The sequence below is a fragment of the Bufo bufo genome, chromosome 6, assembly GCF_905171765.1.
Source record: "Bufo bufo chromosome 6, aBufBuf1.1, whole genome shotgun sequence".
NCBI classification, from domain to species: domain Eukaryota; kingdom Metazoa; phylum Chordata; class Amphibia; order Anura; family Bufonidae; genus Bufo; species Bufo bufo.
In genome coordinates this window covers 384,589,851-384,605,121 of record NC_053394.1, presented here as the reverse complement: position 1 = coordinate 384,605,121, position 15,271 = coordinate 384,589,851, and the positions used below count along the sequence as shown (strand labels likewise).

The 15,271-nt window shown below is 46.1% G+C and overlaps 2 long non-coding RNA genes and 1 pseudogene across 2 annotated transcripts in view; 1 reads left to right on the top strand and 2 right to left on the bottom strand.

The window, feature by feature from the left end:
* LOC121003614 overlaps window positions 1–10,952 on the top strand; it is a 248,272-nt gene extending 237,320 nt beyond the window's left edge. The window contains exon 3 of the long non-coding RNA XR_005779556.1: window positions 10,296–10,952. This is a non-coding gene — a long non-coding RNA (uncharacterized LOC121003614). The remainder of the gene's footprint in view (window positions 1–10,295) is intronic.
* The window catches only part of LOC121003521, a 342,146-nt pseudogene that overhangs the window by 121,378 nt on the left and 205,497 nt on the right, over window positions 1–15,271 (bottom strand).
* LOC121003629 lies at window positions 1,314–13,797 on the bottom strand. The gene is made up of 3 exons (XR_005779570.1): window positions 13,626–13,797; window positions 9,206–9,214; window positions 1,314–1,323 (listed from the first exon to the last, which is right to left on the bottom strand). It is a non-coding gene; the product is annotated as an uncharacterized LOC121003629 (long non-coding RNA).

The window sequence follows — 15,271 nt, the reverse complement described above, 5'->3', positions numbered from 1 at the left end:
TACATAACAAACAAGTGTGAAACAACTGAAAATATGTAATATTCTAGGTTCTTCAAAGTAGTCCTACTGAATAGACTGTTAGAATTTTTATTATGGCAAGAAAAAAGCAGCTAAGTAAAGAAAAACGAGTGACCATCATTACTTTAAGAAATGAAGGTCAGTCAGTCAGCCGAAAAATTGGGAAAACTTTGAAAGTAAGGGCTATTTGACCATGAAGGAGAGTGATGGGGTGCTGCACCAGATGACCTGGCTTCCACAGTCACCGGACCTGAACCCAATCGAGATGGTTTGGGGTGAGCTGGACCGCAGAGTGAAGGCAAAAGGGCCAACAAGTGCTAAGCATCTCTGGGAGAACTCCTTCAAGACTGTTGGAAGACCATTTCAGGGGACTACCTCTTGAAGCTCATCAAGAGAATGCCAAGAGTGTGCAAAGCAGTAATCAAAGCAAAAGGTGGCTACTTTGAAGAACCTGCAGAAAATCACAAAAATATCAGACCACTATCCGGCGCTGCTGGCATATAAATCAGTCCTTGGGATGAATAATTTTCTTTTATTTAAAGTCAAGGGCGAAGTGCCCCCTTCGTCAGGACAATTTACAGAATCTGTAAATTGTCCTGACGAAGGGGGCACTTCGCCCTTGAAACGCGTTGACTTTAAATAAAAGAATATTATTCATCCCAAGGACTGATTTATATGCCAGCAGCGCCGGATAGTGGTCTGATATTTTTATGATTTTCTGCATACTTACTTTCCTGGAACTACCGAGACAGGAAGAGGCCCTGGCAGCAGCACGGCATTCCCTGATGCTGGTGGGGATAGATACCAGCTAAGGCATATACAGCTGTTGTGACTCCTCACAACAGAATCCGGTAAGCGAAATTAGCACCACAATACTATATTATCTATAAGGCGGTACCACACATGAGGTGCTGTGTTTTTTGTCTTTTTTCTTGTCTACTTTGAAGAACCTAGAATATGACATATTTTCAGTTGTTTCACACTTGTTTGTTATGTATATAATTCCACATGTGTTAATTCATAGTTTTGATGCACTTCATAGTGTCACGAGGGTGTCAAGAGCCACGTCTGACTCCATTATACCCGGGGTCAGGAAGTCGCAGCGGGTGGCTGCGCGTTCTATGTATAAAGATAGTGCTGTTTCTTAATGGTAGCTTTCTGGGTTTGCCTTGCAACCCTTTTTGGCTCACTCAGGGATCCGTAGCTTCTTCTCCTCAGCTGTTTCTTGTCCAGAACTCCTAAACTCCTTATATTCCCCTCTCTCACTTCTCTGGTTGCCAGATATAGAGCTTCCTGCCTGTACTTCTATACTGACCCACTGGAGCTGTGTAGCTGTGTTCCCTGGTTGTTGTTCCAGAACGTTACCCTCCGGATCCCTGTTGGGCTTTTGTTGTCTGCTGTTGTCGCCCACCTGAAATTATATGTTTTGTCTGTGTTGTCTGCCTCTCCTTGGTGTTTTCCTTTTATAGTGTCAGTGGTGCTGACTAGTGTTCCCACCGCCCCGTTCACTACGTAGGGCTCATCTTAGGGAAAGCCAGGGTTTAGGCACGTGATCGGCGTACGAGTGAGGAACCCGTCTAGGGACGTCAGGGCAGTCAGGTGCCAGCCTCAAGGTGAGTCAGGGGTCACCACCTTTCCCTCTCCCTTGGACAGGGCCTTCCCATTTCCCTCCCTTTGCGTGACGCCGGTCATTACATTATATCTGGCCCTTATTTTGTGTAGGTAAAAAAAAAAAACTTTTTCTTTCTACCTACTTAGAATCCAGTATGGATCCAATTGCTGCTTTGTCAAAGCAACTTCAAGGCCTGTCTTTGGAGGTGGCAGGATTGAAGGCGTCGGTCCTCCAGCAACAGCAGCAATTGCAACAGACCGCAAGCCCAGCGGTTGCTACAGGTAACCAGGTTGTTGCGGAACCCAAGGTTGCTCTTCCTGACAGATTTTCTGGGGGAAGGGACAAATTTGTGACGTTCCGTGAGGCCTGTAAATTATATTTTAAGCTGCGCCCTTACTCCTCTGGTAATGAAGAACAGCGGGTGGGGGTTGTTATTTCCCTGCTGCAGGGGGACCCGCAATCCTGGGCGTTCTCTTTACCCACTGATTCCCAGGCTCTCCGGTCAGTGGATGAATTTTTTGGGGCCTTGGGTCTCATATATGACGACCCTGACCGAGTCGCACTGGCTGAATCAAAATTACGGAGACTCCTACAGGGAGAGCGGCCAGTAGAGGATTATTGCTCAGAGTTCCGTAGGTGGGCTATGGATACCCAGTGGAACGACCCGGCTCTCAGGAGTCAGTTCTGCTCTGAGTTATCTAAAAAGGATTAAGGATGCGCTTGCGCTGTATGAGACTCCCTTTTCCCTTGATGCGGTTATGTCCCTTTCTATCAGAATAGATAGACGTCTTAGGGACAGATTGAAAAATCCGGAGAAATTGGTAACCCCTCCGAAGCAGCAGTTAGTCTGTACGGACCTAGAAGAGCCTATGCAGCTAGGAGGAACTACTCGTCAGGTCCGTCCTCCTGAGGCTCGCCGTAGGCGTGGGGTTTGTTTTTTCTGTGGGGAGAGGGGTCATTTTATTAATGTCTGTCCTTCCTTTCTCAAAAACAAAAGACCGTCGGAAAACTACTAACCCCAGGCTGTGTGGAGGATGTCAGCCGGGGGGTATACGTTTCCTCCATACGAACAAAGATTATATCTCCGAGAGCTTGGCTAAGGGACACATCAGACCCTCTTCTTCACCTGTGGCTGCAGGGTTTTTCTTCGTTAAAAAGAAAGATGGGGGCCTGCGTCCTTGCCTAGATTTCCGCGAATTAAACCGGATAACCATCCGAGACCCATACCCTCTTCCTCTCATTCCTGACCTGTTTAATCAGATTGCGGGTGCTAGGTGGTTCTCCAAACTTGATCTTAGGGGGGCGTACAATCTGATTCGTATCAAGGAAGGGGATGAGTGGAAGACAGCTTTTAACACCCCTGAGGGGCATTATGAAAATCTAGTCATGCCTTTCGGGCTGACCAATGCTCCTGCTGTCTTCCAACATTTCGTTAATTACATTTTTAGTCATCTTATCGGCAGGTTTGTGGTGATATACCTAGATAATATTTTAATTTATTCGTCTGATCTGAAAACACATGAGGTGCATGTCAGACAGGTACTGCAGGTCCTACGGACGAATAAATTATATGCGAAAATTGAAAAGTATGTCTTCGCCGTTCAGGAAATAAAGTTCCTAGGTTATTTATTATCTGCTTCAGGTTTCCGTATGGATCCTAGGAAGGTCCAGGCAATTTTAGATTGGGATCTTCCTGAGAACCTCAAAGCACTGCAACGGTTCTTGGGCTTCGCAAATTTCTATAGAAAGTTCATTAAAAATTATTCGGTGATTGTAAAACCCCTTACTGACATGACTAGGAAGGGGACTGATTTTTCTAAATGGTCTGACGCCGCTAAAATTGCTTTTTCCTCTCTAAAAGAGAGGTTTACCTCGGCACCTGTACTAATTCAACCTGATGTCTCCCAGCCTTTTATTGTTGAAGTAGATGCGTCAGAGGTGGGAGTGGAGGCTGTGCTGTCTCAGGGTCCGTCTCCTGGCAAATGGCATCCTTGTGCTTTCTTTTCTAAAAAACTATCTGCAGCAGAGAAGAACTATGATATTGGCAATAGGGAACTATTAGCTATTAAACTAGCGTTTGAAGAATGGCGTCACTTTTTAGAGGGGGCAATCCACCCTGTCACGGTAATTACAGACCACAAAAACCTTCTGTACCTCGAATCAGCTAAGCGTCTCACCCCTAGACAAGCTAGGTGGTCGCTATTTTTTTACCAGGTTTAACTTTTTTTTTACCTATCGTCCTGGGGCAAAAAATACCAAGGCAGATGCATTATCTCGTTGTTTCCCTGGAGGGGGTAATGTGAGTGATCCGGTACCCATTCTACAAAGAGGAGTGGTTGTCTCCGCTGTACACTCTGTTCTGGAGGGGAAGGTGTTAGAGGCCCAGGGGGACACCCCGGTCTCTTGCCCCTCAGAGAAATTGTTTGTACCGTTAAACCTGCGTCTCAAATTATTAAAGGAACATCATAATTCGGCACTTGCTGGGCACCCGGGTAGTAAAGCAACCTTGGAGCTATTGTCTCGTCGTTTTTGGTGGCCAAGGTTGCGTCAGGATGTAATGGATTTTGTGTCTTCTTGTTCTACTTGTGCGCGCGCGAAAGTCTCTCATACACGTCCTGCAGGGTCTTTATTGCCACTTGTCATTCCCAATAGGCCATGGACACATCTGTCAATGGATTTTATCACTGACTTACCTTTGTCTGCGGGTAAAACAGTTATCTTGGTAGTAGTGGACAGGTTTAGCAAAATGGTACACTTCATTGCGTTACCCGCACTCCCTAATGCTAAGACTCTTAGGTATTCGTCAGTGAAATCGTGAAGCTTCACGGGGTCCCTTCCGATGTTATTTCGGATCGGGGAACCCAGTTTATTTCTAAATTTTGGAAAGATTTTTGTTCCCGTTTGGGGGTACACTTATCCTTTTCCTCAGCTTTCCATCCTCAGTCGAATGGACAGACTGAGCGTACCAACCAAAACCTTGAGACATATCTAAGGTGTTTTGTGTCTGAAAGCCAAGAGGTGTGGTCATCATATTTACCGTTAGCCGAGTTTGCCATAAATAATCGCCGTCAGGAATCCACTGGCAAGTCACCATTTCTTGGTGCATATGGTTTTCATCCCCAATTCTGTACTTTCAAAGAGGGGGGGTCTTCTGGGGTTCCCGAAGAGGAACGGTTTTCGTCATCTCTTTCATCTGTATGGCAGAAAGTGCAAGCTAATTTGAAAAATATGGAAGGTAAATATAAATGCATGGCTGATAAAAAACGGTCGCCAGGTCCGGACCTAGGAGTGAATGACTATGTGTGGTTATCTACTAGGAATATTAAATTAAAGGTTCCCTTCTGGAAACTGGGTCCTAGGTTTATTGGTCCTTACAAAATAGTAGCCATCATTAACCCCGTGGCTTTTCGCCTGGAGCTACCTCAGACTTTAAAAATTCATAACGTCTTCCATAAGTCGTTACTCAAAAAGTATGTTCCACCTCTAGAACCATCACCGCTGCCACCCCCTCCTGTTATTGTGGATGGTAATCTAGAGTTTCAAATATCCAAAATTGTTGATTGTCGTCGGGTCCGCCGCTCTCTTCAGTATCTGGTGCATTGGAGGGGTTACGGTCCAAAGGAAAGAATGTGGGTTCCAGCGTCTGAGGTAAACGCCGACCGGTTAGTTCGGGTTTTTCATGCCTCTCATCCTGAGAGACCTAGTCCTGAGTGTCCGGAGGCCCCTCGTGGAAGGGGGGGTACTGTCACGAGGGTGTCAAGAGCCACTTCTGACTCCGTTATACCCGGGGTCAGGAAGTCGCAGCGGGTGGCTGCGCGTTCTATGTATAAAGATAGTGCTGTTTCTTAATGGTAGCTTTCTGGGTTTGCCTTGCAACCCTTTTTGGCTCACTCAGGAATACGTAGCTTCTTCTCCTCAGCTGTTTCTTGTCCAGCACTCCTAACCTCCTTACATTCCCATCTCTCACTTCTCTGGTTACCAGATATAGAGCTTCCTGCCTGGACTTCTATACTGACCCACTGGAGCTGTGTAGCTGTTTTCCCTGGTTGTTGTTCCAGAACGTTACCCTCTGGATCCCTGTTGGGCTTTTGTTGTCTGCTGTTGTCGCCCACCTGGGATTATATGTTTTGTCTGTGTTGTCTGTCCTCTCCTTGGTGTTTTCCTTTTAGTGTCAGTGGTGCGGCCTAGTGTTCCCACCGCCCCGTTCACAGGGCCGGATTAAGAGCATCATGGGCCTGGTGCAGAAGATTTTAATGGGCCTTTTTATAGAAAATGAAAACGCAACGCAGAGCAACTTTTTATAGCACAAATAAAGTGTAAATTTACGCAAAATTACACATGTGAAAATACGCATGCATAAAGTTTGAAGTGTGAACGGGTCTGCGTAATCCCATTCAAGTCTATTGGACTAAAGTTCATGCGTAATTTTGAAGCAGATTTACGCACGGGTTTGCGTGTGAAAAATCTGCTGTGTGACGGTTCGGTCCTACTAAAGGGTTGCGGGCAGGGCCGGTGCAAGGATTTTTGCCGCCCTAGGCAAGATAAAAATTGCCGCTCCCCCTTATCAGATGATCTGCCCATATCATGACATCACATATGTTCACGTGACGTCCTCAAGGGTGGGAGGAGTCAGGGAGGGGTCAGGGGGTTCAGTCCACATCAAGATCATTCAGGGTTCAGGAGGGCGGCAGAGCTCCGCCTCCGCTCCACCCTCAGCAGCCAGCCAGGTAAGCTAGCACAGCAGACGCAGTTAGTCACTCAGTCAGACCACCAGAGAGACAGACACAGACAGCACAGCGGTGTCAGACTCTCATTGTCACTGTCAGTGTGACAGACAGTCTCAGTCAGACTGTCTCTCTGGTCTGCTGCGCTGGTGCACCCCCGCCCCACCCCCACGGCTTCACTGAGATCTGTGGATGACGCACTGTTATGGGGGGGATCTGTGGATGACACACTGTTATGGGAGGATCTGTGGATGACACACTGTTATGGGAGGATCTGGGAATGACACACTGTTATGGGAGGATCTGTGGATGACGCACTGTTATGGGGGGGGATCTGTGGATGACGCACTGTTATGGGGGGGATCTGTGGATGACGCACTGTTATGGGAGGATCTGTGGATGACGCACTGTTATGGGGGGGGATCTGTGGATGACGCACTGTTATGGGAGGATCTGTGGATGACGCACTGTTATGGGAGGATCTGTGGATGACGCACTGTTATGGGAGGATCTGTGGATGACACTTATGTCATCCACAGATCCCCATAAGTGTCATCTACAGATCCCCCATCAGATGCATCAGTGTGGAGGGAGGAGGCGGAGACACTCATGGTGGGGCCCGTTGCAGGGATTCTACTCTAATACACCGGGCCCCGCCGCAGCTGTTAAGTACATTTAATCCGAATGGGTCCACAATTACTGTACTGTACTTACTGTAGTACCTTATGTATAGTATTAAGACGGCCAGACCAGCAGCTACCTCGGTCATGCGCCGCCTGCCTATCTCACTTTATGAATGAACAGGCAGGCGGCGCATGGAGGGAACTGCAGCATGCGGCGCATGATCGAGGGAGCTGCTGGTCTGCGCCATCTTAATGCTATACATAAGGTACTACAGTAAGTACAGTACAGTAATTGCGGACCCATTCGGATTAAATGTACTTAACAGTTGCGGGACCTGGTGTATTAGAGTAGAATCACTGCACCGGGCCCCGCCATGAGTGTCCCTCGCCTCCTCCCTCCACACTGATACTTCGCTGGCCGCGCTGTGCAGCATAGCAGCCAGCGAAGTATCCGCAATCCGCTTTATAAGACGCACGGCCATTTCCCCCCCACTTTGGGGGGGAAAAAGTGCGTCTTATAAGGAAAAAAATACAGTAAATAATAAACATATTGCATTGTCTACTGACTACTTACCAGTCCAGGACAATAAGATGAGCTGGTCTCGCCTGCAGTCTGGCTCTGGGGACTGGTCCTCCTGGAGACAAACACACGGTAGGTAGTAATTCACCAATGTCGCCCTGGGGTCCGTCCGTCCGTCCTGGGGAAGAAGAAAGCAGCTGCACCTGTCCTGCTGCACTCCAATGCAGGTAGGATGGTCTGGACTGGAGCCCACTTCTGTTCTGTTCTGTCCCAGAAGAACTGTCTAGGACTTTAGGAGAAGGCAATGCGCTGCTGCCGCACTGGGGGTCGGGGGAGGCAAATTGCTGGTGGCTGCTGGGCTGCTGCTCAGTGTGCAGCCTTCTCTCCCTCCTTCGCTCCGCCTCCACCCCTCTCTCTCTCTCTGTGTTACGTGACGTGCTCAAGGGTGGGAGGGGTCAGGGGGTTCAGACAGTTCAGGGAGCCTGGGAGGGCGGCAGAGCTCCGCCTCCGTTCCACCCTCAGCAGCCAGCCAGAGCCAGGTACAGCAGGCGCAGCCTCACAGACGCAGACCGCAGTTAGTCACTGACTCACTACTCACTAGTAGGAGTCAGACTACAGCAGTGACTGCACTGTGAGCCGGAAGCTGGAGGCGGCCCGGCTGGAGATTCTTTAGAGCGGCAAAGCACTCACCCTCAGACGCTCAGGCGGCGCAGCATGAGGGGCGCCGCCGGCCGGCCGTCCTCACTTAAATTATAACCAACGTTTTGTTTTTTTTTAAGCCGCAACGGGTGCCCCCTGCTAAATGGCGTCCTAGGCAACCTCAGCGAGGCGGCCTGCTGGGCCTATTTTCATGCAGGGGCCTGGAGCTGCAGCTCCATCCGCCCCTACGTTAATCCGGCCCTGCCCGTTCACTTCGTAGGGCTCATCTTAGGGAAAGCCAGGGTTTAGGCACGTGATCGGCGTACGGGTGAGGAACCCGTCTAGGGACGTCAGGGCAGTCAGGTGCCAGCTTTAAGGTGAGTCAGGGGTCACCACCTTTCCCTCTCCCTTGGACAGGGCCTTCCCATTTACCTCCCTTTTCGTGACGCCGGTCATTACACATAGTCATGAAAATAAAGAAAACTCTTTGAATGAGAAGGTGTGTCCAAACTTTTTGTCTGTACTGTATGTGGTCCATTAAAGTTGTAATCTTGTAGAATTCTTGGATGATATAATCCTTAGCTGTAGTCACATGGGAGGCAGTGAGGACAGAGAGATTCTAGGTCTCTCCAAACATGACACACCGTGACCTGCCTTCAGAGAAAGACAATCACCTCTGTCATGCACAGGCACTTAAACTTTAGGAGGTCACCCCCCTCCCCGGGAGGATCCCACTCGCCCTCCTTTTTGGCTTGGCAGCCAGAGATCCAGAAACCCATTATGGATCCTAGCTCCTCACTGGAAGGAGTTCTCCGTATCTCTCCTTCCCTACGTCCCACAGGCAAAAGTCTGCCTTGGTCTGTGGGTCTCAAAGACATGAACGGTGAACGGTGTATTTATGAGATGTATGGGCAGTTCATAATTTTTTATGAACTCCTGGTTCCATGATGTCTGGGGAGTTTCTTTATAGTTGTTGACCAACTCAGCCCCCATCAGTGGAGCCGAGCTGCCAGCTTGTCTGAGCCGAGTGTGACACGTAACCACAGGGTCTGCTTTGAAGCACGGCCACCTTTGGAGCCTGTTTCCTCTGCCAATTCCCTTCACCTGAGCAAATGGGCAAGCATTAAATCCTAACTTCACATATTTACCCCATATATTCAAAATCTTTATTAGAAATATATTTCCATGCGCTTAGTTTTATTTTAAATATCTATCAATTGAAGAACGAAGTCATCTGAATCAAAAGGTAGGCAATCTTTATTTCTTGCCGACAGTGAGACAACCAAATAACACCCGATACAATGTTGTCAAGCTCTGCTAAGCAGCTGTCTGAATATACTAGGAGTCCTGGCTTTATATAAGGTTCCTTATGTAAGCAATAAAGAGGTAAGCTATATAATAATAATCTCTATAACTAGGCAGGTTAGTCGATACTTTGCACAGAACATATAACAGGATGTTTCTATAGAATATGACAGGATGATGAGGCAGGATGTTCTATAAACTGTTGACCCAGATGTTCTCTGCAGTTGTGCTTTATTACCCAAGTCAACAGTCTTTACAAAAATCACTTTGTTAACCCTTAAAATGATATGAATTTCAAAAACTTTTTCAATATGGTGTAGTGGATGAATCTGGTTATGTCGGAGTTGCTTCAACTGAAGAGTTTGGTCACCACCTCTGTCTAAGGCACAGGATGGATCTGTGGAGTTCTGGTGCCAGAGTTACTGTAGACCAACTGACTGGTGGTGATGCCAGCTGTCAAACCCCCCACCAATATGATACTTATGGCCTATCCTGACAACAGGTTATCGAGAGCACATTACTGGAAAACCCCCTTAATGACATACACATTGAAGTCATTTAGAGCATGGGGCGGTTTAATGGTCCAAGCATCATTTCTAACTCCAGCTGCTTATTCTTTAAATATGCAAATTGACAATAGTTAAAATTGCATCCCCGTTTTGGTCATATTAATAGTTTTTTTTTTGTTTCATGTGAAAAGGCCGACTATGCTGACTGTTTCGGCAGGTGTAGACTATTTTTACATTTTATTCTCACTTGTATTTTATGATATATTTTGATAGTTTTAAAATATATTTTGGCTGGTGGGACATTTACAAAAAAAAATTTAATTTAGCAAATTTTCTTTAGTGAAGCTTGTGCAGCATAACGGCCCTGCCTAGCAAGATAGAAACCACTATGTGCACAGAACAAGCAATCACTGACAGAATATATTAAGGGGCAGCGTCCAAAACCATCCATGAGAACAGTAAAGGATCACTACCCCCCCCCCCCATTCCGAGCTATCGTCATTACTTCTAGAAGTACAGATGTAGCAGGGTTAACACACAAACTCTTAACTCAAAATGGTCACAAAATGTAACATATCCAATAAATATATTTTATATAATATCATCTTCAATTATAAAACTAAAAAATCCAGAGCTGGTGGGACATACAATAAAAAATAACCAAGGATTCACCCACTGGTAAATTCATGTGAGAGGAGTAAACCATATGACTTCTACAAATACAGGGGTGGCGGGGACCCCACTTGTTGGATTTATCTACAGGTACATTTTGGTCAGGGTGTGTAGATTAATTAGATATTTCTCTAGGAAGACGAGTAATGGCTTCTATGTAATTAGGCAATCCTAGCCTGGATCACTTTTTGGGAGAACTTGCACATTACTGATGAAATGTGCCCAGTACGACCAGAGCTGATGTTTTTTTTTAATGTTACAAATACTTATAGGGGTAGAACAGACCGGGGCTGGAATAGGCAGATTGTTATCCTTTTATATCAGGCCCTGGTTTTGTACTTCACCAGGTATGGTTGAAAGATACATTACTCCCAGTGGCGTACCGCCAATATAGGCAGCCCACGCGGCTGCTATGGGGCCCGTGGCAAGTGCATGGAAGGCTCCGCCCCTATGTCTGTAGTTTTGTATTCATCATTTCCACAGTCTTCTGTCCCGAGTCCCTATCTGAAGCTTGGGCGGGACCTGCTTTCCCTCTGCTCCGCCCCCCCCCCGACCCAGCTAGTGACATACCGCAATGCCGCTCATTCTCCTCTGTTTGCTGGGCACTCGCACTGCACTGGCCAATCAGCATTTAGTGGTGCAAAGCTCCTGCTGCTGATTGGCCAGTGTGCGAGTCGCAGGCTCAGAAGACAGCAGCAGATCGGAGCAGAACTGTGCAGGCGGGTGGATGGGCAGGACGGCTTGTGCTTATCGCGCTCACGTCACGAGCTGCAGCTGCCACTGTCACCAATTCCACTGAGACCCAAGTCCCAACTCCCACCAGCCCCCAGCATCGCTGGCATGCCCCTGGCCTGTTGTGTGCCACCAAGGACAAAGTAAGTTGTACACTCACAGCAGTGACAGACTCTGGGGGATGGGTATTGTGGGAAAAGGGCAACAGCAGCAGCAAGAAGAGTTCATTGGGGGGGGAGGCACTGTTCTATAAGGGTTATTATATAGAGGACTCAGGAGGACAGTGTGCTCCAGCCCCCCTCCCCCAATGAACTCTGCAGTTGAATTGCTAATTTAGAGGACTGTGTCATGGGGGGATGGTTAGTGGGGGAAGAGGGCAGCAGGGTTAGGGAACACTATTCTATAAGGCTCATTATTATTCAGAGGACTCAGGACAGTGCACCGCCCCCTAGTAATTTAACCCCTCAGGTCCCACGATCAATTAATAGTAAAAAAAAAAATTGATTAATAGTAAAAAAAAATGTGAAAATAAAATAAAAAAAACACTCATATATTAAACGTTTAAATCACCCCAATTTTACATATAAAAATATATAAACAATAAAAAAAATCGTATTGCCGTGGCCGAAAATGTCTGCACTGTTAGAAAAAAGAAACAAAAAAGGGCAGGTGGTGGGATGGGCCGGGGGTGGGTAGTTGGTGGAATTAGGGGGCCCAATTCAGATTCTTGCTATGGGGCCCAATGATTTCTATGTACGCCCCTGATTACTCCCATAGATTTACGATGTGTCACGCATAGAGGCTTACTCTTATCAGTGGTAGCCCCTCTCTCTATTACTACCCCTGTGCTGTCCCATGCTCAGTTAGAGGTAGGTGGAGCGTCCTTAAAAATGATTTTATGGATTTAGGTCACAAGCTTAGGGCAAAGACCTCAAACGAAGTGTTTTCCAAAATCCTATCTGTATCACGAGCCACACAAGAAAGGCAGCGAGAGATTAGGGAGTTTTACAAGTGGCTCAAAAACTGGTGTAGGAAGGAGTGGTTTGGGTTCCTGGAGAACTGGGCCAACTTCTCTGTTGGCTACAGGCTCTATCGTACGAATGGACTGCACCTCAATGGGGAAGGGGCGGCTGTTTTGGGGGAGAAGATGGCTAGAAGGTTGGAGGAGTGTTTAAACTAGGGACTGAGGGGGGTAATTACATTATAAAAGGGGAAGCTAGTGCAGATAGAGACCTGGGGCAAGGCAATAGAAGTGGGGGAAAAATGGAAGGAGGGAGTAGAACAGTTCGGAAGGAAAGGTGTAGGGAAAAAAATATACATAAACCTCTTAATTGTATGTATACTAATGCCAGAAGCCTGACTAATAAAACTGGGGAACTAGAATTAGTGATGTGTAAGGAGGACTATGACATAGTGAGAATAACTGAGACATGGCTGGATGATAGCTATGACTGGGCGGTTAATGTACAGGGTTACAGTCTGTTTAGAAAGAATCGCCAAAACCTGAGAGGGAGAGGGGGAGGGGTCTGCCTGTATGTAAAGTCCTGCCTAAAGCCCACAGTCCGAGAAGATATAAGTGAGGGACATGAACATGTGGAGTCACTGTGGGTAGAAATACATGGAGAAAAAAAAACTATAATAAAATAATAAAAGGAGTTTATTATAAGTCACCTAATATACCAGAGTCCACCGAAAATCTACTACTAAACGAGATAGACGAGGCGGCAAATCATAATAAGGTGGTTATTATGGGGGACTTCAACTACCCACATATAGAGTGGGAAACTGAAACCTGTACATCTCATAAAGGAAACAGGTTATTGGCAATAACCAAAGACAATTACCTTTCTCAACTGGTTCAGGGCCCGACTAGAGGGACGGTCATACTGGACGTAATATTAACCAATAGACCTGACAGAACAACAGATGTGCAGGTTGGGGGACACCTAAATAGTGACCATAAAGTAATAACCTTCCAATTGTCATTCAAAAGATTGTTTCTTCAGGGAGGAACAAAAATACCAAACTTCAAAAAAGCAAACTTTAGCCAACGAGGAGAGGCCATAGGCCTAACTAACTAGGACAAAGTCCTCAACAATAAAAATACAGCCACAAAATGGGATATTTTTAAAAGCATCCTAAAATCTAATTGTGAAAGGTACATACCTTATGGGAATAAAAGGTTAAGGAACAAGAAAAAAAAAAAAAAAATGTGGAAAAATTGAAGTGTAAAGAAAGCAATAAATGACAAAAAAATAGCATTTAAATCACTAAAACAGGAGGGTAGCGCGGAAACATTAACAAACTACAAGGGAAAAATTTAATATGTAAAAGACAAATAAAAGCAGCCAAACTAGAGACAGAGAGATTCATTGCCAAAGAGAGTAAAACTAACCCTAAAATTTTCTTCAATTATATAAATGGCAAAAAGTATAAATCTGAAGGTGTCGGCCCTTTAAAGAGTAATAAGGGGGGAGTTGCAGAGAGCGATAAGGAAAAAGCAAAGCTATTAAATATTTTATTCTCCACTGTATTCACTGAAGAAAATTAACTGTCAGATAAAATGCAGAATGTAAAAATAAATTCCCCATTAAAAAGGCCCTGTCTGACCCACGAAGAAGTACAGCGGCGTCTTAAAAAGATTAAAATAGACAAATTGCTGGGACCAGATGGCATACACCACAGTATCCTAAGAGAAATAGGTAATGTCATAGCCAGACCCTTATTTCTGATATTTAAGGACTCTATACTGACAGGGGGTGTTCCATAGGATTGGCACAAAGCAAATGTGGTGCCAATATTCAAAAAGGGTCCAAAAACAGAGCCCAGATACTATAGGTCGGTAAGTTTAACATCTGTCGTGGGTAAACTGTTTGAAGGTTTTCTAAGAGATGCTATCTTGGAGTACCTCAATGAAAATAAGCAAATAACGCCATATCAGCATGGCTTCATGAGGGGTCGGTCATGTCAAACTAATTTAATCAGTTTCTATAAGGAGGTAAGTTCTAGACTTGACAGCGGGGAATCAATGGATGTCGTATATCTGGACTTCTCTAAAGCATTTGACACAGTACCACATAAAAGGTTGGTATATCAAATGAGAATGCTCGGATTGGGAGAAAATGTCTGTATGTGGGTAAGTAACTGGCTCAGTGATAGAAAAGAGAGGGTGGTTATTAATGGTACACACTTATGGGGTCACTGTCACTAGTGGGGTAACACAGGGGTCAGTATTGGGCCCTATTCTCTTCAATATATTTATTAATAATCTTGTAGAAGGCTTGCACAGTAAAATATCAATTTGTGCAGATGACACTAAACTGTGTAAAGTAATTAAAATGGAAGAGAACAGTATACTGCTACAGAGGGATCTGGATAGATTGGAGGCTTGGGCAGATAAGTGGCAGATGAGGTTTAACACTGACAAATGTAAGGTTATGCACATGGGAAGGAATAATTCAAATCACCAGTACATACTAAATGGTAAAACACTGACATGGAAAAAGGACCTAGGAATTTTAGTGAACAGCAAACTAAGCTATAGAAACCAGTGTCAGGCAGCAGCTGCCAAGGGCAATTAGATAATGGGTTGCATCAAAAGTAGCATAGATGGGGGGCGTGGCTTGGCCGCTGAGAGGAATGGTCGCCTGATCTTAGAGCTCCTGCACCAGAGCGACCACAATTGAGCTTCCCAGAGCTTACAGTACCCTCTCCGCTACCCGATTACCTTGGGCAGAAGCTGGGCATCATCCTCGATGACATGGGGAAGCCCAAAAGACAACTGCCTAAAATGCAGAGCGGGAACCTGGACGGCTTCTTTGAGAGAGGCCCGGCTAAAGATGGCGTCGGATCGCACAGCGGCACTTACCCGCCGTCACCCTGCAACAGCACCTCGCCGAAATGCAGCTCAATTTCAC